At 44.9% G+C, this 26932-nt stretch overlaps 1 protein-coding gene across 4 annotated transcripts in view; it reads right to left on the bottom strand.

Annotated features, from left to right (window-relative positions):
* Window positions 1–2333: 2333 nt before the first annotated feature.
* The window catches only part of FKBP6 (FKBP prolyl isomerase family member 6 (inactive)), a 47319-nt gene continuing 22720 nt past the window's right edge, over window positions 2334–26932 (bottom strand). The window contains exons 9-10 of one of the 4 annotated variants that reach the window (XM_078154708.1): window positions 6055–8498; window positions 2334–3897 (exon numbers count right to left, since the gene is read on the bottom strand). The gene's annotated coding sequence lies outside the window, so the exon portion shown is untranslated. The other 3 variants (XM_078154709.1, XM_021005741.2, XM_021005742.2) reach the window with 3 other exon arrangements.

The following is a 26932-nucleotide window of genomic DNA, read 5'->3' as shown; positions in this document are numbered from 1 at the left end:
TCTCCTCCCATGGATCACTTCTCCCTAAGCCAGTCAGTGAGGTTTTTTTTTTTCCATATATTCATAATCAGAATTACATAAGTCAGGTTACAAATCAAATCACAATGGACTAATTTTGGGAAGGCAGATTTACACATCACCAAGGTAACCAAAATTCAAACATAAATATAAAAATTCAAACATCATGAAACAAAAGGCCAAAGCAATATAATAATGATCATTGATATTAACTAACATCAAATCTCCCTTTATCCTCAGAACTCACTCCCCAAGTCCATTCACCGAGCGCATCTTGAGTCCCAGATATCTCTTGTAATCATCTGGTTCCTCGAACCTTCTGAAAGAGCCCTCATTCTCCAGACGGCTCTGAAGCTCTGTTTCTATAGTTCCAAACCACTTGTAGAGGTTCCTAGGTAACTCTGATAAAAACTGCTAGTAACCAAGACTTAATATCAGTTAGCACAATCTCTTAAATTTGGTTCTCCAATCTTGAAACCAGAGAATTTCAATTTTGATAGGTTATTTGCCATTTTGATCTTTACCTAAATCCTGTACCTGATAAAAGAATCTTAAAAAAAATTCCTGAAGGTCTAATTGCAAAATGAACTGTCTTTTAAAAATGATCAGATACTTTAAAAATGGGAAGATAATTTCACTTTCTTTATAATTATCAATACAATTTTATATGTAAAATCCTTAACCCAATTTTGAGAACTTATAACTAAAAGCCTGAATTTCCATACATTTGGAAGGCAACCACATACATACATACACACACACACACACACACACACATACATACATATTATTGTTAGAGAAAGCAGTCTAATGCTGGTGCTTTCTCAAAATTTACCATTCCATTTAATTAGAAAATGTTTACATTATATCTTTGTCTTATTACTTTGTTTAATTCCCCCTTCAGGAGGATATCATCCCTAATATTAGAAATTGACCACAAATGCAGATTTTTCACACTTGCATCCTATTATAGTAACTCTGAGATGTTTCGGTGTCAGTGCATTAATTAATAAAATTAGAATTGTATTCACAGAACTTCTTCCGCTCACCTGCCCTGATTATAGAAATCTGCCATGAAAGGAAAGGAGTGACATCGTTGTAACAGCATCTAGCCTCGTCCCCTTGAGGGCACAACCTGACCTGGCAGAGACCAGAGCAGGGGAGAAAAAACCCAACTCCCTTAGTGCTGTGTGATTCCAGGCACGTGTCTTAGCCGACAGCCAGTCTGTAGTCCCTGGGTATAGGAGGCCAGGCTTGTCTCTCTCCGTTTCCTCAGCTGTCTGGCATGGATCCCGAGCACAGGAGTCAACCTTTCTGCGCTCCCTTGTCACCTGTCACCTACAAGCAGTGGAACGAATCTTACCCACAGCACAGGGCTGTTAATAGAAGAGAATATTCGGGAAAGTACTTCAGAACATCCATAAACACCAGGCCCAGGGCCTGCCCTGTTGCTTAAAGGCTGAGATCTCAAACCTGATCCTTCCCAGGAGATGTCAGAGTTTGGAAGGGCCCTGGGGGTCTCCTATGAGCCCCCGAGAGTCATTGACATCCCACCTGAGGAGGGGTTGTCTGGGCTTGGCTCGAGGCCCCTCCTGAGGGGCAGCGGGCTGCCCAGCTCTCACTCCTGGCCTCAGGGGGCCTTTCACCCCGAGGGTCCTGGCTCTGCCCTCCGGGCCAAGCAGCACGGGACTTTCTGATACTTGAGCACAGGTGAGGCTGCTTGTTCTCTAGGGTTGGCAGACACCATTATGACCACCCTCCTTTCAACACTCTCAGGCTTATCAAAGCTCTTCCCTGTGTGACCCTGGGCAAGTCACTTAACCCCAATTGCCTAGCCAAAAAAAAAAAAAAAGAGTGGGTGTGTCACCTGCCTAGGCCTAGGCCTTCCTTTCCAACCCAATGACCGTCATCACAATCACTTCAGGCCTGGTCTCCCTGCCTCCCAGGAGAGACGCTCTGGTCCATCTGGAAGAGCAGGGCAGATGCACCTTCCTCACGTGTTGCTTTTACGTCACTCTCCTGCTCACAATGGGAAAGTCCAAATTTCTTATTAACACGGCATTCAATGCCTGCTGCAGCTATACAAGGTCTAAGGGGGAATGAGCATGCACTGTTGGAGACGGTCAATGTGATGGTTTTGCTGATGTGCTCCCCCCCCCTTTCTTTTTTCATCTTTGTTAAAAGGGCTGCTTACTGGGTAGGGAAGGGGGGAGGGACGGATTTAGAAATGAATGGGTATAAAAGCAAAAGATATCAATAAGTAAGGCAAAAATGAGACAACATTGTTAAGAAGTAAAAAAGCCTTCGATCTGGAGTCAGAAGGAAAGAAATAAGCATTTATTAAGTACCTACTACATGCCAGGCACTGTGCAAGCCATTTACAAATGTCTCATTTGACCCTCATAAAACCCTGGGAGATAAGAGATATTATTATTCTATAGTCTATATATTCTATATTCTATTTATATTTATTTATTATATTATTATAGTTATACTATTATTAGACGTGAGGAACAGAGATAGGCAGAGGTTAAGTGTGCCCAGGGTCACACCGCTATTCTTTTCTCAAAAATATATTAAATATTTTTCTAAAATTGAGTTCTAGATTCTCTGCCTCCTTTCTGCCCCTCCCCCACTCTTGAGAAGGCAAGCAATATGATCTCAGTTATACATGAGTCACACAGCTAGTAAGTGCCTGTGGTCACATCTGAACTCAAGTCTTTCTGACTCGGGGCTTAGCTCCCAGTCGTAAGATCTGGGTTTGAATCCTGGCTCTGTTGTTTGCTTCTTGTGTGACCTTGGGCTCTTGCACATCTCTAAGATCTTATCCAGCTCCAGATCCCAGGACCCAACTGCTCCCAATTACCTTCCACATCTCCCTCATAAGCCCTCCAGTCCAAGTCAATGGTCTTCATGTGCAGACCTTCCCTCACCTTCTACACTCACTTCACTGGAGAGATAACATATAAATGTGTCAGACACCGGGTATGTGAATACAAAGCAAAAAGAGAGTCCGATTCTGGGAGTTCACATTCCCGAGAGAGAAGACAATATCCAATGGGCAGCTTGTGGGGGGATGGCAGGAAGGGGAGTAGTTAGGCTGTTCTCAAGGAAGGCACAGAAGTTCATCCTAGAACAAGGATTGGGGCAGGAGTCACGCCCTGAGTGACTCAAGAAATGGTGGCCCTGGCCAGGGATTCACACATGTTTGGGGGGCAGAGACCACTAGGCTTCCCCTCACCCTTCCAAGCCGAGCTCACAGCCCACTTTTTACTGTCTTCCGTGGCTCACTTCCTAAACTGCTAAATAGCACCTGTGACTCTCATCTCCCCTACCAGACAGTAAACATCTATTAATTATCGTGCTTCGGACCCCCTTCAGCATCTATAGCACGGTCTCGCAACCGGCTCAGCTGAAGCCCCGGCCCCAGGGGCTGAACTGGTCTGTAGGAAGGAGGGATGAGGTTGCTAGCCTTGGAATGGGGACACTTGGAACTCTCTGTGGTCCTAACCACTGACTCATCATGGGCACGCAGGCTGCGGGAATCTGTCACTTCCCTCTTCTGTCCACTCGTCAATTCCTCTGGTTCTTCATCTCAGACAGATGCATCTTCAATGGATGACACCCTCCCTCCAACGGCATGGAAAGTAATGGGCAGGGAATAAAGTGGCCTTGGCTTCTCTGAGACAAGGAGGCATTGGCTCTCTGAAAGGTTCAGGACAGTCCAAAGTGCTGCAGCGGTCAGTCAGTCAACAGGTAAGGTCCACCTAGAGCTTAAAACCCAGCTGTGGGCGATCCATTTCAGTGAACCCTCTGAAGGAAGACCCTTGAAGTAGGTGTTGGTGGGAGCAACCAGGAGGTCCCCCCCAACTCCGGTTTCTGAGAGAGAAGAAAACAAACAAAAATCACCCCCCACCCTTCAGAAACATGAATGAACACATTAACGTAGTACCAGCTGCCTATTTCAAGTGATCCGAGTAAGGGAGAAGTTAGGAGAAGTTTCACGGGGGCTGGATGTTTGCTACAGATCATTTCTGATGGGAGGCAGCAAAGTCCAGACTCCTGGAAGGAGGGCAGAAGGTCTCCTGGGGTTCCTACATCTAGAGGATGCTCCCCTGTGGGAGAGCTACATGTCAACAGTCACAGCAATGCTCTAGCAATGGTACCACGTGAGCTTTAGACTGGGACTTGGCATCAGCTTTGTTGGCCAGCTCCCTCATTACCAGACCAGACCAGACCAGACCAGGAGCCTCTCACAGGTATGAAGGGAAAACTGCAACAGTTTTGATTTTTGGAGATGATTTGCAGTAAAACCTTGGTGGGGCCCTACAAGCTGACTAGCCCAGGGGTTGAGAGCCTGGGAACAATCGCTCAGACAGCCCTAATCACTCTTCTAAGTGGAGCCCCTAGCACTGTGGTCTTCTGGGTGCACGTGTAGGGCAATGAGGCAGGGGGATTACTGAGAGGAGGCATTTATAGGGAGCCCAGACTCCAAACCAGAACTCCTAAGGTGGGGTCTCCCTACAGCACCCTTCTTCAAATTGTGAAGAACTCCTATGCCCAGGATCTTCTCCCTTCCCATGGCTACCCACTGACAGGCATGTTGTTAGGTACTTGTCCTGATGTGTCCCCCTCCCACACTCTTGCAACACCCCGTTAACTTTCTCGCTCCTTGATGACTGACTGACCCCCGCAGTTCTCTGGCCTCTTCTTCTCCACAGCCTCATTAGGAAAGCACTAGTTTTCCTCGCCTCACCCCTGAAGGGGAGGCGGATGATGAGAGGGAAAAAAAGGTGAGAGCCAGCCAGAGGATAGAGCTCAGAGTGAAACTCTGTCGATTCCTTGGCCTGGTACGTTCCCCTCAGCCCTGGGCATCAGGGGACAGGAAGAAGCTCAGCAGAGCAGGCAAGACAAGGAACTTAGTGATTCCCAGCTCCTGAGAACTTTAAAATGCAACGTCATCATTTGGTTGGAAGAGTTTGAATTCCCAAAGACGCCTCCATTAAAATGCAAAGGAACAACAGCTGGTCTGCTCCATGTGCGGAGGGCTGGTGTGGAAGTCGGAGGACCTTTGTGAGGCCAGAGGGCAGCTCGGACGCGGCCTCGGTCTGTGCTTCTGGAAAATAATGTCTACGGTCCAAATTGTAATTGGAGACACCTTGGTGGTACAGTGGATTTGGAATCAGGAAGACTCAAGTTCAAATCCTAACACACTTACTGGCTACGTGACTCAGGGCAAGTCACTTAACCTGTCTCCATTTCATCATCTATGAAATGGGTATAATAGCATGCTCCTCCCAGCGCCGCATAGATGCCAGCTCTTACTGTAATAGAGGAATGCTCCCTCAGCATGCTGCGGAGCTGTGGGGGCTATAGCAGAGCTGATCTCCCTCAGGACCTGCAATGCCTTCCTGCCCTCACTCCTCAACAGCACTTCACACCAGCCCTTGTGCCCTGAAGATTCAGCTCCCACACCACCGCCTCCAGGAGGCCTTCCCTGATCCTCCCCCACCCTTCAGTTTCTGCTGCATATACTCGGCATCTTACGTATTTGTGGGGTTTCTCCCCAAAAATGACATCACTCCTCTCAGTCAGTATTTCATTTTTGCCCCCGAAGCCCCCAGTGACTAGGCAGGGGCCTGTTGTATTTGCTGACTGACAGTGGCCAGGTCATGGCTTCTTCTCCTCCAAAGGCTCTCTCTCCTGTGGCAGGTCTGGGAGAGAAAGCTGTGGCCAATCCAGGCACTTAGCACAGAAGACATGGCAAAACTCAGGTGACCATTCCACCCACATCTGGGACCATCAGAGAAGTGCAAAGAGAGACCTGTCGCCATCTAGTGCCCACTCATTTCACACAAGGGTCAAAGCAGAGCCATTTTTTTAATCCTTGGTCAGCTGGAGAGATTCAGTTGAACAGACATTTTTTACTGTGTGCAAAGCACTGTGGTACTGGCAGGGGAGATACAAAATTTAGCTAAAACATAGCCCTTGTCCTCATGAAGCTTACTGTCTAACAGGAGCAAAAGAAGAGCTCACCTTCTGCCTCTGAGGGGAGAAGGCTGCTGTTCTTCAGCTCTGAGGGGAGCGGGGTGTCCAGGGGCCAAAGCCTGGGGTCTTCGCTGCATGACCCAATCACTCACTTCCTTAAGTTTCTCCATCCGTCAGAGGGGGCCAATAATTGCTACTTAGCCTCCCTTACACCCATGAGAGTAAATGTGGGTTGAGAAACACCATATAAATCCAAGCATCTCTGGCCAAACCACTCATGGGCTTTCCTTTTCAAAGGCACAAGCAGTGAGCCGGTTCCCACCAACACCATTGGGAAGTCAGGACGAGGTGTCATTGGCTGGAAGAGATCAGGACGTAATTAGCTGTTAAGTGGCAAGGTACCCACGGTGCACAAATTCTCTGGCAATGTGGGGAGGTCTGGACAGCCCATCTTCCACAGGCCTACGGCTAACTGATCAACAAGCTTGGGTCCTGAAGGAAGCCAAGCACCCAGACCACGAGGGCGGGAGATGTGACTCCCATTCTGGAAGGCTGTAACCTGAGAGTAGGCAAACAGAGAGCAATCTCTTTGGGCTGTAGAAACACCCTTGACAACAAAAGACAGAAGGAAGATGTGCTTACTGGTAACCCTAAGAGATGGCCCTCTCCCCAGGGAGATCAAACAAAGCCTCACCCTCCCTTTCTGCTGGCCAGGCTATTCACACCAACTCCCCTTGAAAGGCAATGCCCGACGGTGAAAGGAGAGGTCCCAAGTCCCTCCAGCCTCGCCAGGGCCGGGTTTGGATTTCCGATCGCTATCTCCAAACCCTTCTATTCCACACAGTGCTGGCCTTGGTCATGGGATGAGGCTGACCCAGTGAGGCTGGGGCGGAGGCCGGGATGGACACAGTGGGGCCGATTATCTGACCACCCCGGCGCTCCAGTCAGCCGCAGGGTCCATTTCTTGTTGCCGCTGTCCCTGAGTCCGGTGGGCAGAGGAGATGCCTTTGGCCACTTTTCCGACATTACTCCCCTTTCCTATGTTAACCAACCACAATTATGGGGTTCTATCCATTCCACTGGTTTATCAGGGGAAGGCCATCAAAGAGAGCAGCAGCTCCAAGGCCAAAGCCCTCACCACTGCCAGGTATTTCTACCATTCTTCCTTCTTTCTCCTAGCTGGCTATCCTTGCACCCTCAACTCTGGCTGGCCTGGGACTTGGGGTTCTCCACTCTGTCTAGAGTTTTCCTGCCATTTTCTAGGCTCTTGTATGCACCATCCCCCTGCCTGTCAGTACCTTCTTACTCATCTCCCTTTATGGATGAACCCTTCTCCCCCCAGGGTCTCTTGGCCTCCCATCCTTGCTTTAAGCATGCCAGGGTCACTACAGCTTGGGGACAGAGGCCTTGATGACCTTGCACCCTTGGGGGGAGCAGAGACCTGAGCACCACCCATTGAGTGGGCTGGGACTGGTGACTGAGCAGAGGGCTGTCTGGAAAGCTCTGGCCACAAAGGCCAGCCCGTTCTGCTTTGGCTTTAACCCACTCCCTTCCATCATTAAGAAAAAGGAGCCGCTGTTAGGTTTAAAACCAGAGCCCAGCGCTTGCACTGGCGAGCTAATCCGCCTTGGCAAATGGCTGCCCCTTCATCCCGCCTACTCACTTTGAAAGCTTAATCATCCTTGCACAACGAATTGGCACCAGGTTTGGCTGGAACTGATTCCCAAGGACAGGAGAATTTTTTTTTATTTCTTCACAACAATAACAAAATTCTGAACATAATTCTCTCCTTTAAAACAACAAGGCCTCTGTAAACACATACAGCCAACTTTATGTGTAACTATTTACATAAGCACTTCAGCAGCTGGGGCAGGGTGTTGAGAGAAAAGCCAACAACAGCTTCCATTAAACAAACAAAACAACTCCCCCCCTCTCCACAAGCACCCCCCCACCCCCTCCTTTAACCTCACGGGGCAGAAAAAGAAAAAAGTGCTTCTCCAATTGGCAGTGCTGGCAATGTTACAGAGCCGCCCTGGTCCCTCAAGACTGGAAGAAGAAAACCTAAGACAGGGACGGCACCTGAGAAAGCAGGCCCCGGTCACAACAGCAGGCAGTGGGACACAGGCCGGGAAACCATCCAGCCCACCCTGCTTCCCCAAACCCCACTCAAACAGAGGCATCCTTCTAAGGGTGTTTAAAAAAAGGCTCCACATTCCTGAGCATTCAGGCTGCCTAGCTCCTGCCTCCTTTGTACAGAGAGCTGGAAACTAGAGCAGCTACCAGGAATGTTCCCAGCTTGTTAAGCCCCGGAAGTTTGGTGTGAAACTGTAGGTGCTTTGAGCTCAGAGACATGGACATGGCCTCCTTCCTTCTCTGCCCCGGGGACGTGTGGGGCTCTTTTTGTCCCCCTCTGTCCCTGAAATGCCATCTTGGAGATAGTTCTGGTCCTCTGCCAACCCTGACCAGGCTGGGCACAAGGAAGCCTAGACATGCTGTGGGGGGAAAAGAGGGACAATCAGTGTAAGGTACAGACACAACCCATTTTACAAGTGGGCAGACTCAAGCAGAGAGGAAAATACTGTTGGTTCCTAAACATAATTAGCACTTTACTCATTTACCTTATCCAGGCACTTTTGGACCTCAAATACTTTAAACCAAAAGTCCCAGACTTTTTGTGCTAAGCCCTGTCATGTCAATCCCCATTCCCTCCTGTGTTGGGCGTTCAAAGCTCTTCACAATCCAGGCCTGGCCTACCACCATTCCGAGCTGAGGATGCAGGGTGTCCCAAAAGCCTTAGTGCAGTCGCACAGCTCTGAAGTGGACTCTCCATCGAGAACTCCCAGGTCCGGCCAAACTGGATGTCTTCGCCCCTCCTGTAAGGCACTGTGTCTCTGCTCATCACAACTGCACTGTCGCGAGCCTAAAAGTCCTCCTGCCTCATCTTTGTTTCTAAGCAGCTCTTGTCTCCTTCAAAATCCAGCTGAAAAGGCCACTCCCCACATAAAGACTTTTCTGATAGAAGTACATGTAAAATAAAGGACCTTGAATTTATTTTATACAAACACAGATGTACATTCTGTGTGGACATCTCCTTGTGTCTTTACAATGCCAATGCTTCTTAGAGTAAGATACCAGAGTATACAATGGATGCTTAATAATTGCCTGTTTGTGGATAGACCTGGAAGTGTGGAGAACCTGAGTTCCAGCCTCAGCTGCAGCTCCCACGTCCTCTGTGCCTGCAGACCAGCCCTCTTCACCTCCTCTGTGACAGAGGCCTCCGTGGGCCCTGAATCCTACAACATTCCTCTTGGATGTGGGGAACAGAACTCCTGGTGATGGGCTGTTTCCCAGAAACGTGGCTAATTAACAAACACCAGCAGTGAGCATGGCAGAGAGGACAGAGTCAGCTCTTGTCCCCGGAGTCAGTCCAGGAGACCTGGGTCCAAGCCTCACAGCAGAGACATAAGAACAGGATATTCCCCATATGCCTCATGTGAATGAAGGCCGGGCCTCACACAAATCTGGCAGCCTGGTAGCATGGCACAGAGGACCCCATCACACTTCAGGCCAATGAGTCCCCCCATTTCTTGATCTCTAAAAAGAGCCTGACAGAAAACATTCAGCTCAATCCAGCAAATACTGGTTTAGCAGCTACCATGTGAGAGACACAGTGCCAGGTTCTGAGATTAAGAACTGCATCACCAAGGCTAACAGTACTATGGCTGACATACATTGTGTATTTTATATTATGTGGACTATTTCTATGTGAAAAACATCTTGGTTTCAAACAGCTGGCTTAGAACACTTTTTTTTTAACATCCATTCAATTTTTATCATATAACCACCTATTTGAAGTTGGTATAAAAGCTGTTCATAGCAGGTAGGGAGGATATGGGACTAGGACAGAAATCACAGTGCTAGGTGGTGCACTGGATAGAGTGTTAGCCCACCAGGCCTCGAGTCAGAAAGACTGGAGTTCAAATCTGGCCTCAGACACTTACTGGCTGTGTGATCCTAGTCAAGTCACCTAACCCTGCTTGCCTCAGTTTCCTCATCTGTCAAATGACCTGGAGAAGGAAATGGCAAACCACTCCACTATCTCTGCCAAGAAAACCCCAAACGGGGTCACAAGGAGTTGGACATAACTGAAAAGATCCAACACCACCACCTTCCTCCCATATATCACACTTGCATATAGATGAAATCAGTTTAAAAAATGATAGTCAACAGCATTCATTAGGGGAAAAAATGACAGGAAAGGAGTCAGGGACAAGTAGAGTCCAAGAGTCCACACTGCTTTTTGTTTTTAAGTAAGAGGGACGTAGATGCTTCAAGTCACGGGCTAGAAAGCTTGACTTCGATCCTGGAAGAATTCTAGAACACAGTATTTTTAGAGTGGTCTTTTTTTTTTTTTTGCTTTTTGGTGAGGCAATCGGGGTTCAGTGACTTGTCCAGGGTCACAGAGCTAGTATGTGTCAAAGTGTCTGGTCTGAAACCGGATTTGAACTCGGGTCTTCCTGACTCTCTCGCTGCTGAACATAGTATTTTTAAAAGAGTTTATAAACACTTAGGAAAAAGGGGAGCAGGGCCACCTGCACTACCAAGAATAAGTCATGTCACAACAACTCGGCTTTCTTTTTGGACAGGTTATGATGGCCATAGCCATCTCAGATTCCAATAAGGCAAACTCTTAAGATATCTTTGTGACAGTCAGGAGTGTGGGGGAATCAATGAGAACATAGTTAAGTGGACTTAGAATGAATGAATGTTGTTCAATACTGACTCAGAGGGACCCTGGGAGGGAGTCCTACGAGACTCTCCTTAGCCCTGCTCACTCAGCATTTGTCAATGAAACGGGTGATAGCACAGACGCTCATCTAACCTGTGGAATGTCTGAGGCTGGGCTAATATGAGAGGTGACAGGATTGGGATTGAAAAGATCTCAACTGGAGTAAAACCTGGAAGCCAGAGCCAAGATGGCAGATTAGAGGCAGGGACTTACTCAACCTCTCCCAAACTTCCCTCTAAACAACGTTAAAATAACACCTCAAAATACTGCTTTGGAACAGCAAAACCAACAAAAGGATGAGGTGAAACAATTTTCCAGCTCAAGAACACTCAGAAGGTCAAAGGAAAAGCCTAACTGGGAGAAGAAGGGAGTGCAGCCCGGTACACACTGTACCCAGGAAACCAGCAGCGAGGTCCTGAATCCAGGCACAAGGCAGTAGTGAGGCCCTAAACTCACAAACAAGGCAGCCAAGGCCGGCACAAGCCAGTGGCAGGGGCGACTTCCAGAGCTCTCAGCCTGCAAGCAAACAGTTTAGACAACTGGTGAAAAAGATTACGGGGGCCTCTTTGCTAGCACTGGATGCAGGACCCTGCTGTGTTGCCCACACTCAGTTCTGGGTGGCAGGCCTCAGGTGAGGAAGAACACTACCACACTAGAGTTTCTGGCTGCAGGGGAGCAGGGGTGCAGTGGCCCTGGTCATAGTTCCAGGGTAGAAAACAGTAGTTATGGTTGCTCAAAGACCAGAGTATAGGCCAGGACGGCAGTGACCGTACCTCTCCTTAGATCATACCACCCTGGAAGAACTGAAAACTTACAGACCCCCTCCCCCCCCCCCCCCCAAACTAGCTCTGAAAACAACAGAACAAAAAACCTGAAGATTCGGACAGTGCCCCTCCTCCACCCCTGGAGAAGAATCCAACTTCAACATAAAGTTAAAAGTCAAGAGATATACTTGAAAAATGAGCAAATCATAACTGTGTAGTAATCATAACTGTGAATGTGAATGGGATGAATTTACCCATAAAACAGAAGCGGACAGCAAAGTTGATTAAAAATCAGAATCCCAGGGCAGCTAGGTAGTGCAGTGGATAGAGTACCAGCCCTGAAGTCAGGAGGACCTGAGTTCAAATCTGGCCTCAGACCAAACACTTGATACTTACTAGCTGTGTGACCCTGGGCAAGTCACTTAACCCCAACTGCCTAAAAAAAAAAAACCCAAAAAATCAGAATCCCTACAAAAAACACATGTGAAGCAGAGAGACACACACAGAGTAAAAGTGAGGGGGGCTAGAGCAGAATCTATTATGCTTCAGCTGAAGTAAAAAAAAGCAGGGATAGTAATCATGGCCTCAGAGCAAAACCAAAAATAGATCTAAGTAAAAGAGATAAGCAAGGAAACTACATCTCGCTAACAGGTACCATAGACAATGAAGTAATATCAATACGAAACATATATGTACCAAATGGTATAGCAGCTAAATTCTTAAAGGAAAAGTGAAATGAGTTATAGGAAGAAATAGACAATAAAACTATACTAGTGGGGGACCTCAAAACTTTTCTCTCTCAGAATTAGATAAATCTAACTAAAAAATAAGCAAGAAAGAAGTTAAGGAGATAAGTAGAATTTTAGAAAAGTTAGATGTGATTAACCTCTGGAGAAAACTGAATAGGAATGGAAAGGAATATACCCTTTCCTCAGCAGTACATGACACCTACACAAAAACTGACTATGTATTAGGTATAAAAACCTCACAACCAAATACAGAAAATTAGAAATATTAAATACATCCTTTTCAGATTTTAATGTAATAAAAATAACACTTAACAAAGAGCTCTGGAAACATAGATAAAAAATTAACTGGAAACTAAATTATCTAATTTTAAGTATGAGTGGTTCAAAGAACAAATCATAGAAATAATCAATAATTTAATTAAAGAGAATGACAATGAGATAACATACCAAAATTTATGGGATATGGCCAAAGCAGTACTTAGTGGAAAATTTATATCTCTAAATGTTTACACAAATAAAATAGAGAATGAACAGATCAATAAATTGGGCATGCAACTTAAAAAAAAAACACACTAGAAATAGAACAAATTAAAAATCCCCAAAAACCAAATTGGAAATCCCGAAAACCAAAGGAGAGATTAATAAAATTAAAAGAAAACCATTAAACTAATAAATAAAACTAGGAGCTGGTTTTATGGGAAAAAAACCCAATAAAATAGATATGCTACTGATTAATACTTTTAATAAAGAAAGAAAACCAAATTACCAGTATCAAAAATGAAAATGGTGAATTTATTAATGAAGAGAAAATTATAGCAATTATTAGGAGCTTTTCTGCCCAATCAATCTGATAATCTAAATGAACTGGATAAGTAGGTGTAAAAACACAAGTTTAGATGAACAGAAGAGGAAGTAGAATACTTAAATCACCCTATTTTTGAAAAAGAAATTTAATAAGTCATCAGTGAGCTTCCTAAGAAAAAAACCCCAGGACTGGATGAATTCACAATTAAATTCTACCTAATATTTAAAGAAAAATTAATTCTCATACTACCTAAAATATTTGCAAAAACAGGCAAGTGAGTCCTACCAAACTCCTTTTATGACACAAAAATGGTGCTGATTCCTAAACCAGGAAGAGCAAAAACAGAGAAAGAATACAACAATTTCCCTCGTGAATACTGGTGCAAACAAATTAAATAAAACACTAGCAAGGAGACTGGAACAGGTGGAATTTATATCAGGAATGCAGGGCTGGTTCAATATTCAGAAAAGTATCAGCATAATTGATCATATCAATAGCAAAGCCAATAAAATCATGATTATCTCAACAGATGCAGAAAAAACTTTTGCCAAAATACAACACTCTAGAAAATATAGGAATAAATGTAGCTTGTCTTAAAATGATAAGTAGCTCTTATCTGAAACCAACAGCAAGTATTATCTGTAACAGAACTGGTCAGAGTATGAAGCAAGGATGACCATTATACCCACTATTATTTAATACTGTACTAACAATGTCAGCTACAGCAATAAGACATAGAAGGAATTAGACTAGACAACAAGGAAACCAAAGGTACATGTTGTTGTCCTTTGTTCTCGAAAAGGGCCATGACATCAGGGAGGTGATGCTGTGACACCCAAGTGAACTGGATTCAAGTGAGAGACTTTCTCCTCCAGAACCATCCGGGTCCAGTGGCCAGACATGGATAAGAACACCTAGAGATGGCCCAGGATGCAGTGGGGGATCTTGGTCTTCTCAAGCTAAGGTCTTCAACGGTCTGTTTTTTAAAAGAGGCCATTCTTTGCTCATTTTATTAAGTCTTAATCACTGAAAACAAAACGATCATACTTTGCAGACTATACAATGGCATACTTGGAGAATCCCAGGCCTCATTTCCCAAATATGTAGAGAACCCAGTCAAATTTATAAGAATACATGTCATTCCCCAAATGATAAATGGTCAAAGGTTTTGAACAGGCAGTTTTTAGATGAAGAAATCAAAGCTATCTATAGTCATATGAAAAAAATGTTCTAAATCGGTATTGACTAGAGAAATGCAAACTAAAACAACTCTGAGGTAGGACCTCATACCTATCAGATTGGCTAATATGAAAGAAAAGGGAAATGACACATGTTGGAGATGTGGGAAAACTGAAACACTAATACATTGTTGGTGGATTTAACTCTTCTGGAGAGCAATTTCCCTTTGACCTAGCAATACCACTACTGAGTCTACATCCCAAAGAGATAAAAAAAGAAAAAAGACCTATGTGTAAAAAGAAAATTTATAGCGGCTCTTTTCCTGGCAGCAAAGCACTGAAAATTGAGGGCATGCCCATCAACAGGGGGATAGCTGACCAAGTTGTGGTACATAATTGTGATAGAGTGCTACTGTGCTATGAGAAATGATGAGTAGGCTTTCAGAAAAAAACTGGGAAAGCCTTAAATGAACTAATGGAAAAAGGAAGTGCACAGAAATAGGAGAACACTGTATACAACAGCAACAGCACTGTACAAGGATCAAGTGAATGAGTTAACTATTTCCAGCAATATAACAATCAAAGACAATTCTGACTGACCTTTGATAAAAAAAAAAATGCTATCCAGCATGCAGATTGAAGCCTAATAGTTTTTCACCTTATTTTTCTTGTTGGGTTGTGGTTTTTGTTCTTTCACAATATGACTAATATGGAAATATGTTTTGTATCATCTCACATGTATAACCTTTATCAAACTGCTTGCCTTCTCAAGGATGGGGGAGGGGGAAGGGGATTGGGAGAGAATTTGGAAATCAAATTTTCAAAAACAAAGGTCAAAAATTGTTTTTACATGTAACTGGAGAAAATGAAATAATCTTTTTTTTAAATTAAGAAAAGAAAAAAGATCTCAATTGGCTAAAATGATGGGCTGATATCAATAAAATTAAATAGAGTAAGGATAAGCATAAAATCTATAGTCGGGTTTAAAGAAAATCAGCTAAGACAAATACAGGATGTGAGAGAGGTAGCTGAAGAATGATCCATGTTTAAAAAAAAAAAGCTGGTGGTTGGAATGGACCACAAGCTCGATGCACAGAGGCCAAATACACAACTGAGATTACACACGGATCACAGAACATCCACAAGGAGGAAGGCCGTCATTCCACTGTGTATTCACATCTAGGCACCACACTGAGGAACAACACTGACACAGAGCAAGTCTGGAGGAAGGCACCAGGAGAGCAAACGGACAGAAAACTGGAACGTTAACAGCGTTTGGAACATCTGGCCTGAAGAAGATGGAGGCCTCGTAGTTGGAAGAGGATCAGATTAGTTTTGCTTGGCTTCACAGGGCAGAAGGAGAAATAGATGGAAGTTACAGCAAGAAACGTTTTCAACTGGACAATTAGAACTATCCCAAAGTAGAAATGATGGCGCTTAAGAGGAAGTGAGCTCACCTTCAAGCACCTGTGGAGGGTGCTGTGGATGAGATGCTACCTAGGTGTGGCATGGGCTGCATCAGAGACACAGATAAGGAAGAACTTAGCTGTTGGCGCCTAAACATGAGATCCTTGTCACTGGCCAGTAAGTGGCCATCCCAAACACATTCATTTTCACCTTACGTGTAGCAGATGCTAAATGTCTGCTGAACTGACTCAAACCTTTGGTGACAAAACACATTGTCTCATCTAATCTTTATCGTTACTCTATTAATATTAGATTTTCATGAAAAATGTGGAGCTGTGAGAAACCCTAGATCACTTAGTCCAGTCCCTTAAAGATAAGGGAACCAAGGCCCAGAGGAGGGCAGTGACTTGTCAAGGTCACCCAAGTATCAGACAGCAGAGAAAAATTCAGCTTGGGTCTTTCGATTCCCAGCCTAGTGTTCTCCACACTCCATCATTCTACCTGATGGTAGCTGGTCAGTCAGGCCCTTCTGATGAGTTGATGCTAGACTGATTCACCATAGCAAGACTGTACTAAAAGGTAAGCTCCTTGAGGGCAGGGAGGCCTTGATTCTTTGTATTGTATGCCTGGCACCAAGCACAGTGCACTTACCAAATGCTGGTTGAGGATTCTCCGTTAGGAAGCACGGTATGCAATCATACGGATGGGCAGTCTATGGCAAGGGTAAAATCCTGAGAGCTCTAAGTTTTTTTACACAAAATTAACTTGTTTATCCAAAGAAAATCTCACTTTAAGACCCTGGCTACATGAGCCCTGCTCAGCATCTGGCTGAGCTTACCAATCCAGATGGACAAGGTCCTTTACACACATCAAGTAAACATCACTGCCCTTTGCAGCTAAATCTAGGCCACAGGAAGACCCTCCAAAAGTTTGCTATTTGTTCTTCATTTCTGAAGAAGATCAATGACATCACGGGGTGATGTCGTGACGTGCGAGTGAATGGGACTCAAGGGAGACAAAGTTGCACAAAGTTGTCAGCCTCACTCTCTCTCCCAGAGTCATCACAGTCCAGTGGCAGGACACGAGTCAGGCTGACTGGCAATGGCCCGGGACATAGCAGATGACCGTGGCATCTTTGATGCCTGACCAAACTCTAAGCACTTCACAGCACCTGTTGCAGCCACGCTCACTGCCACTGGAACAAATGGTTTTCACCCGCCATTTCACTGGGAAAGTCTTTATATGTTTGGGGTAGACACACTCCTACCTCACCCAGTGTGGTTTAGGCCATCTGCCCAGACGGTTTTATTGGGTACGACCACTGTGCATGTTACAGCTTTTTGAAACCACAGGCGAAGTTGGGTGGCAGGTGGACATCAAAGGTGGAAAGCAGCCTTGAAAAGTGCTTGGCAAGCTCTCACACCAGAGGTGCTAGGCCTCCCTGAACACCTTATGCACCCCCCACAACAGAAGTAACTCTACAACAAAGGCCCACTGAGCTGCACTGGACAGACATCTACTTCACAATAAACAGATTGTAACACTGTAGCACATGAGCAAGATTTAAGTTTCTCCTAAAATACACAAGACAGTTCACAACTCACTTTCAAGCCCAAGGAGGAAACCTGCTAAACAGAGCACGTGCTGACACAGCGAAAGAGAAAAGCATCACAGAGACAAAACCAGGAAGCCTGAAGAGACAAGAGAATTCTGCAAAGGATGGGCAGGGCGGAAGAACAAGGTCCAGCAAGGGAGAGACTCACGAACAGAGTCCTGCCAAACAAGCTCCCTCAGAGGTAAAAGAACGCTGCTTCAGGAAAAAGACATCATCAATGTGAAACAGAAACCCGAGCAATGATACAATCAATGGGCAGCAGCAATTGTGCAGAAATAATGTCCAGTAATCAAAGAAGAGTGTGAAAATGTAACAGAGACGATAGGGAGGGAGGTAACCCAGAAGCAGCGAGCAGGGACGACGGCGTCTGGAACTCTGCTTTGGAAATGTGAGAACAGAGACGAGGACTGGGAAAACGGCATCAAGGGAGCATCATTCCCACGGCGGCCCAACAGGAACAATCCTGGCCAGTTTCCTTCGAGCACAGACAGGCACTGTTTGAAAAGGGAAGATGGAAAGGCATTTGTATAATGTGGAGGGGTCTTGACACTAAGCCAGTCCCTTCCTCAGATTATATATTGATTAGTCTGCTTCTCGGATCTGGGGGAGGGGGGTTTGATCTGCTCTGTACCAGGTCAAATCTGTTAGCAGAAGCCATGATCTGGCCCAATGTCCTATTCTATAAAGACCCTGCTGGCAACTCCCCCTCAGTTAAGCAGAGTACATTCTCCGCCTGCTAATTAAGCGAAAAGAAGAAAATAGTAAGGCTACATTCTCAGGAAAGGGCCTGCCACATACAGTCAGTCAACAAGCATCTATTAAGTACCTGCTGTGTGCCAGGTATGATACTAAGTGCTGGGCTGCAAAGACATGTCAAAGACCATCTCTTTTCTCAAGGGGCTCACAGTCTAATGGTAGAGAAAGCATGAATAACTATGAGCAAATAAGGAATAGAGAGGGTAAGCTGAAGAAAAAATCATAAAAGGAAGGCACTAGCCTTAGGGGGAACCAGAGAAGGCTTCTTGTAGGAGGTGGGATTTTAGCTGGGAAGCCAAGAGGGGGAGCTGTAAAGGGAGAGCATTCCAGGCCAGGGGTAAAGTCATGAAAATACCTGGAGCAGACAGACAGATGGGAGGTCTCATTTGAGGGGCAGCAAAGAGGTGAATGTTGGGGAATCACAGCTGGGGACGGGAAGAAAAGAGAGAGGTAAGAAAGGTCCAGGTTACAAAGCCATATATTTGATCCGGGAGGGAGCCCCTGGAGTTGAGTGAGCAGACAGAGAAGAGGGATAGGGCATGAGTGACTGGGAGTGGGGGTGGTTCAGGATGAAGAGGGGATGATTGGGTGGAGTTTGTTAATCATCGAAAAATCATCAAGAAGGTTATCAACAGCCCTAGGGGTTCAGCCTCAGGGTGGAGGCCTCTCTGGGTAGTAAACAGCAGAATGTATCTGGAAGGTGGAAAGAGAGGCATAGGAATTAAGGGGTGAGAAAGAAGGACGCACCAGGAGAAGGGGAAAAGGAGAGGTAGCATGGGTGGGGTAAACTGTCTCACATAAAAGAGGTGCAAAAGAACCTTTACAATGGAGAAGATGGAAGTGGGGTGGATAACCCTTGAACTTTGCTCTCATCAGAACTGGCTCAGAGTTAGGAATAATGTATGCATTCAGTTGGGTACAGAAATCTATCTTACCCTACAGGAAAATCGGAGGGGAAGAGGATAAGAGAAAGTGGGTGCTGATATAAGGGAGAGTGGATTAGGGTAGGCGGTAGTCAGAAACAAAAACCTCTGAGGATGGACAGGATGAAAGGAGAGAGAGTAGGATAAATAGGAGGAAAAATAAGATGGAGGGAAATACACTAATTATAACTATAAAAAAAATTTTTACAGCAAGTTTCTCATTTCTCAATTCTATAGAGAACTGAGTCAAATTTATAAAAAAGCCATTCCCCAAAAACAAATGGTCAAAGGATATAAACAGGCAGTTTTCAGATGAAGTAATCAAAGCTAACTGTAGTCATATGAAAAAAATGCTCTAAATCACCACTGGTCAGAGAAACACAAATCAAAACAACTCTGAGGCACCACCTCACGCCTCTCAGACCGGGCCGACATGACAGAAAAGGAAAATGACAAGCACAGAAGGCAATGTGGGAAAACTGAAACCCTAAGGCACTATTGGGAGGTGTGAACCTATTCAACCATTCTGGAGAGCAATTTGGAACTATGCCCAAAGGGCTATAAAAAACCATGCCTTTCCTTTGACCCTGAAATATCACCAAGAGGTCTGTATCCCAAAGAGATAAAAAACAAAAAAAGAGAAGGATCTATATGTACAAAAACGTTTATAGTAGCTCTTTTTGTGATAGCTAAGAATTGGAAATTGAGAAAATGCCCATTAACTGAAGAATGATTGAACAAACTGTGGTATATGATTGTAATGGAATATGATGAGCAGGACATATTCTCAGAAAACCTGGAAAGATGTACTTCTGAACTGATACACAGTGAGCAGAACCAGGAGAACAACGTACATGGTAAGATAGTACTGCTACAAATGATCAGCTTCAGATGACAGCTGTTCTTAGCAAGGCAACGATCCAAGACAACTCTGAAGGACTATGATGAAAAATGCTACCCATCCCCAGAGAAAGAACTGATGGAGTCTGAATGCAGACTGAAGCAGACGTTTTAGATTTCATTTTTGTTTTGTATTTTTTGGTCTATGTTTTCTTTCACAATGTGACTGATATAGAAATGTTTTACATGACTACACATGTATAACCTATTTCAAATTGCTTGCCTTCTAATGAGGGAGAAGAGAATTTGGAATTCAAAATTTGAAGAAAAACTGTCAAAATTAGTTTTTACACGTAATTGGGGAAAAGAAATATTAAATAAAAACTTAAGTTGTTAAAAAAAATTTAAAAAAAAATTTTAAGATTCAGTACTCAGATCTCTTCCTAGCTCGGTGGCTTCATCAACTCCATCCCTTTCCTGACAACCTTTAACTGAACAAGTATGAGGAGGGAGAGGTGGTAGCAGCTGGGCCATCAACTGGCAAGCATTTGTGAAGTGCTGGGTACTATGCTTAGCACTGGGATTCAAAGAGAGGGAAAGCCAGTGGCTCTGCCTTCAAGGAGCTCCCACCTAACAGGAGAGACGACATGCAGATCCCGAGTTACCTACCAGAGCCATCCAGTGTCCACAGGCAGCACCTGTCATGCAGTGAGCGCTGGGACATGACGGAAGGCACCAGCAGCAGGGGAGCAAGGAGGCACACCCGGCTGGGGACAGGAAAGAACTTCCGTCAGGTAGTGTTTGAGCCAAGTTCTGAAGGTAACTAGAGATTCTAGGAGGCAGGAATGATGGGGCCTGGGTCACAGCCTGTGCATAAAGGTAACATATATGGGGTCAGAAAGGTCAGCAGAAGCCAGGCTGTAAATCCCTTTCAGTGACCAACAGAAAAGTTTGTATTTGATGAATCTCATCTTCTAAGCTCACTTGAACTACATCCTCAGCCACTGGAAGAACCAGCAGCTCTCTGGCTGACCCCTCATATGTGAAAGATGATGGTGAACAGGAGTGACCCAGCAGTTGGCAAGTACAAACAGGACAAGAAGAGAAGAGAGTCTGAATACTCTAGGGTCAATAACAATTCAATTCCTTGCAAAATTCTAGACCACATAGCGAAGAGATGTTTAGAGAACAATTAGAAAAGGAAGCTGGTCACAAAGAACCAATATGGCTTCACCAAGAATACATCCTGTCCTAATAAAGAATGTGAATTCCCTTGACAAAATTCAATAAGGACGAACGTGAACTTTTACATTTGAATTTTTTTTAAAAACTGACCTCGTACAAGATAGGGGAGGCATGGCTGGATAGCAATTTGTTTGAAAAAGAGCCGAGTTTTAGCCAATCATAGCCTAAACATGGGTCAACAACGTGAGCTGGCAGCCAAAACACTTGGCGTAACCTTGGCTGAATTGAGGCCTAGCGTCTTAGAGGAAGGAGAAGGCCCTTCTCTTGCGGGCCTGGTCAGCCCCCAGCTGAGGGACTGGGCTCAGGGCTGGGCAAGGCAGCTGGGTCGTGCTGAACATGGCCAGTAGAATGGTAAAGGGCCTCCACGTCAGCTGAGGAAAAGCTGAAGGAAAGGAGAGTGGTTTGCCAGCAGAAGACAACTCTCTGTGTGGAGAACCTGGTTCAGTTTGCTGACCTTCACGCAGAGGAGAGGGAGGATGCCTGCAGGGCAGTTCTGTCCCCAGAGGGCAAACCTGGAAACAACGGGAGACGAGTGAAGAGGCGAATCTAGAATTATCAAGGGGAAACTTTCTCAGAATTCAGACTGGCCTGCCTCAGGAAGGCCTGGCTTTGCCCTAGCTGCAGATCTCTGAGCCAGAGCTGTGTGACCTTTCGTTAGGGATGCTGAAGTAAGGACTCTTTTATGGGGGGTGGGGGAGGGGTTGGCCTACATGGCTCTTTAGGTCCTGTTCAACTGAAATTCTATTGCATATTTATATAATCCTTTATTCTAGTCTGTATTCTCTTAATACAATTCAGTGTAATTAAATAGTTATCATCCACTACAAGGTACAGAACGCTGAGCTAGGCACCAGGAAAGGTACAAAGTTCACACAAAACAGCACCTGCTTTTGTGGAATGCACAGCTTGCCAGGGTAGTCAGTAAAAGCCTACATGAAGTACCCACAACCTGCTAGGCACAATGCTAGCTGACGGGGCTACTAAGACCAAACGAAGCCAGTCCCCGCTGTAAGGGGGCATACGGCTACTTTTAGAGGGAAACCACAGGAACACAGAAGAGCCCACCAGGAAGCAGACCCCCAGACACTTCCAGGGAGGAGAGGGGAGGCGGCACCGGCTTCCTGGAGGGGGTGGCGCTGGAGTGGAGGGTATGCCCAATGAATAACCAAAGTGTGCATAACTGCAAAGAACTGGAAAGCTTCTAAACATGTAATGGCTGCACGAATCAGGGTCCTTGTTCAGTGTTCTTCAGTCACGGCCGCCTCTCCCTGACCCCCTGTGAGGTTTGCTTGGCAGGTCCTGGAGGGGTTTGCCGATTCCTTCTCCAGCTCATTTGACAGATGTGGAAACTGAGGCAAACAGGGTGAAGTGACTCGCCCAGGGTCACTGCAGCTAGGAAGTGTGTGGCACCACCTAGTGGCCCCCAACTGGGGCATAATCAGTGGCAAATCAATGACATTAAAAAAGGCAAAGATGATGACCATGAGGAAATGTGGACAGATATGGGAAATCTGAAATGAAGAAAGCTAAACCAGAAGAACCAGACGATAGCATCAAAATCCAAAGGAAAAAGATAAATGTAAATGTAGAGATAAATGGACAAGCAGTGAATAGAAAGGAACAAACCACTGACTCTGGAGTCAGGAAGACCTGAGTTCAAATGCAGCCTCAGACACTTACAAGCTGTGTGAACCTGGCTAAGTCACTTAACCTCTGCCTGCCTCAGTTTCCACTTCTGCAAAAACAGGGGTAAGAACAGCACCTACCTCCCAGGGTTGTTGGGAGGATCAGACACTGGTGAAGCCCTCTGTAAAGCCCCTTAAAGCAGGAAACAAATGCTAGCTCTTATTACTGCTGTTAAAAAAGCTATAAGCGAATGTTTAATTGGTCATGTTAAAGTTGAGGACATGCTTGATTTTCTTTTTTGGTAAGACACTGCATTGCTTTTCCTTCAGCAGACTTCTGCACTATTAAGAAGCCCTGGGATGACAAGTTGTAAGCCATCTGAACCCAAGAGCAAACATCCTCTGCGATCAACTTGACGCCTTCCCAAGAAGAACAGGGGTGGCGGACGCCCATCACCATCACTACGGTTCTTAGAACCGTACGAGGAGGGCTGGCTACAGCAACAAGGAAGAAGAAGAAACTGAACGAGGCAGACCAGGCAGCAAGGAAACGAAACTATCAGTCTCTGCTGATGATATAACCGTAATCTTAGAGAACCCTAGGGAATCAATGACAAAAGTAGTTGAAACGATGAACAATTCAGCAAAGTTGCAGGATATAAAATAAACCCACACAAATAGTCAGCATTTCTATTAGTTACCAAAAAAAAAAAACCTCAGGAAAAAGAAAGAAAGAGAAATTCCATTTAAAATAACTGCAGACAATATAAGACTTGGGAGCCTCCCTGCCAAGACAAACCCAGGAAACACATAAACACAATTACAAAACAATTTTCACACAAATACAGATCTAAACGACTGGAGAAGTATTCACTGCTTGTAGGCAGGTGAAACCAATATGATAATAACCCTAAATTAATTGACTTTTTCAGTGCCAAAAAAACCAAAGAATTATTTTATAGAGCTAGAAAAAATAGTAAAACGTATTTGAAAAAAGCAAGAGTCAAGAATATCAAGGGAATCAATGAAAAAAATGTGAAGCAATGTGGCCTAGCATTACCAGATCTTCAACTGTATTACAAAGTGGTAATCATCAAAACATTCTGGTACTAAGATATAGAGTGGAAGATCAGTGGAATAGATTAGACACACAAAACCCAACAGTAAATGACCACAGTAATCTAGTATTTGATAAATTCAAAGATTCACACTTTTAGGTCAAGAACTAAAATTTCTGGGCAAAGTGGAGAATAGTTGGGCAGAAACTAGGTACAGACCAACATTTCATACTATACATATACTAAGATAAGGTCAAAATGGGTACATGATTAAGACATAAAAGGTGATATCAGCAAATTAGGGGAGTGTGGAAAAAATTATCTGTCAGATCTATGGATAATAGAATAGTTTTTGACCAAACAAGAGAGAGGCTCACAAGAAGATGGATAATTTCTATTACATTAAATTAAAAAGGCTTTGAACAAAGCCAATGCAGTCAAAATGAGAAGTAGGAAGTAGGGGGAATATTTTTTACAGAAAAATAAAAAGAGGCCTCATTTCTCAAATATGTAGGGAATCGAGCCAAATTTATAAAAATAAGACCCATTTTCCAATTGACAAATGGTCAAAGGATATGAACAATCAGTGTTCAGAAGACAAAATCAAAGCTATCAAGTCACATGAAAAAATGCTCTCAATCACTACTAATTAGGAAAATGCAAATTAAAACAACTGAGGTACCACCTCACATCTATCAGATTGGCTAATATGACAGAAAAGGAAAAGGATAAATGATGGAGATGTGGGAAAATTGGAACACTAATGCATTGTTGGTGGAGTTATGAACTGATCCAACCATTCTGGAGAGCAATTTGGAACTATGCCCAAAGGGCTATAAAACGTGCATACTCTTTGACCCAGAAATGCCACTTCTAAGTCTGTAGCCCAAAGAGATCATAAAAAAGGGAAAAAGACCCACATGTACAAAAATACTTACAGCAGTTCTTTTCGTGGTGGCAAAGAAATGGAAATTGAGGGGATGCCCATCAGCTGAGGAATGGCTGAACAAGTTGTGGTACATGAATGTAATGGAATACCATTGTGCTACAAGAAATGATGAGCAGGCTGACTTCAGAAAAACCTGGAAAGACTTGTATGGTCTGATGCTGAGTGAAGTGAGCAGAACCAAGAGGACTTTGTACACCATAACAGCCATGTTGTGCAATGACTAACATTGATAGACTTAGCCCTTCTCAGCAATGCCAGGATCTAAGCCATCTCCAAAGGTCTCATGATGCTGTCCACATCCAAAGAAAGAACTATGGAGTCTGAATGCAGATCGAAGCAGACTATTTGCTCTCTTTTTTTTAATTTCTTCTTTCTCACAGTTTCTCCCATTGGTTCTAATTCTTCTTTACGACACTGACTAATGTGAAAATATGTTTAATATCATGTATATGTAGAGCCTATGTGAAATTGCACATGGTCTTGGGAAGGGGGAGAAAATTTAGAACTTAAAATCTCATGGAAGTGAATGTTGAAAACAACAACAACATAAAAATACTAAAACCCCCCCAAGTATAAAGCCTGTCTGGGCAGTACAGAAAGCACTTAACTATTTTCTTTAAAAAATGTGGAACAAATAACTAAGCTATAAGCTTCCTGAGAGAAAGGCTGTGTCCCTGACACAGACCAAGATAACTACAAAGCTAAATGGGTGCTCAGTGGTCCTGGAAGGGGCCAAAGAGACCATCTAACTCGACGCCCTCATTTTGTGAAGAGGCTGATGGCCCAAACAGTTTTAAAGTGACTTTTCCCGAGTCCCATGCCAAGAGCATTGAAGAGCCAAGTCTAGAATTCCTAGGTTCCAGTGAGCATCTGAAAGTGAGATCCCTGCTCTGGCCCTTCTTTTCCAAGATGGGGGGGAGTCATCCCAGAACCAGTGGAGCTCTGGTGCTTTGCCAGGCTTCCCCCATTGGTAAGTCGCACACCAGGAGCATGGAATGTCACGAAGCCCATCTCTGTGCTTCCCGGGGGCCGGAAGCAAGCTGGAGCGTGAATCAGGAACAGAGAGGCTGTGGCAGCAGCCAAGAGAGGATGTGGTGAGAGACAAGGGAGCCAAAGAAACTGAACCAGGGGAAATGTTTTCCAAGGGAGGGGTGTTAATGAAAACGTACTAACCCAAGTGGGGTTATATATAGTTACACAACAAAGGGCCATTTCACTGGCATCTCTCGATTCTGAGGCACAGAGGGAGGGAAGGTATTCCACAGCCACTCCAAGGTCAGGATCCTATACGCAGCAGATGCCCAGAAAATGACACCAGACATGCCTTACAAGAAAATGCAGGCCTGGCAGGAGGTGCCTTGGAAAGGGTGCATGTGGTACTTTTCAAGGGAGGTGGAGAGGAGGGCAGTGGAGGAGCCAGCAGTTTGCACGAGTCCGTTTGTTTGGCATTCGAAGCCAGGCCAGACCTGGGTCATCAAGTACGCTCTGGGGATGCTTCACCCCTGCTCCGTGTCTCCTCTTCGAGCTCTGGGGTCGGTCACGCCAGGTCTTTGCCTCGCTCCAAGCCCTGGAACTGGAGGCAAAGACTTGCTCTGAGATGAACTACCAGGCTCAGAAATGCGAGAAAGCTTCCTGCCGCGCTGGCCTGCCTGTTGCTGTTGGCCATTCTCTGCATGGCCTGCTCCTCCTGTGCTAGATTTAGGGGACAGGGCCAAACCAGCCACCCAATCCGCCAACCTGCGCCAGCCTGAGCTCCCCATCACCATGGAGCTCCTGGGGACCTGCCACTGCTCTTCCCAAAAAATTAAGATATTCTTTCCCTTAAGTTGGACAGGCCAGGCAGTGTGGTTTAATCACTTAATACAATTCTCCAAGGTTTAAAATTCTCTTCTGTGCGAGGAAGGAGAGGGAAAAATCCCTAAACAAATGCTAGCAGAAAGATAGAAACTAGCAGCACCCCAAGAGGGAAAATTCACAAAATGATTGTTTAAAAACCATGCATCTGAAACCTTTAGGGTCCTGATCAGCGCTTGAGTTTGAAACTGAGTCAGTGACCGTGACTATTCCACATTCCAGAGTTTTGGTAAGCGTGATCAGAAAACATGGGAGAATTCTATCACCAAACAGGCCATGTCCCTGTCCCCCAGCCCTATCCCCAAGAGCTCTAGAGGGAGTGCTCACCCGTCACTGAGGAAACTTTTTAGGTTTAGACCAGGCCACAGG

Source organism: Phascolarctos cinereus, unplaced genomic scaffold (genome assembly GCF_003287225.1).
Source record: "Phascolarctos cinereus isolate Bilbo 61053 unplaced genomic scaffold, phaCin_HiC Scaffold_5;HRSCAF=322, whole genome shotgun sequence".
In the NCBI taxonomy this organism is placed as follows: domain Eukaryota; kingdom Metazoa; phylum Chordata; class Mammalia; order Diprotodontia; family Phascolarctidae; genus Phascolarctos; species Phascolarctos cinereus.
The sequence above is the reverse complement of the archived record's forward strand: the minus strand, read 5'-3'. Positions and strand labels throughout refer to the sequence as shown.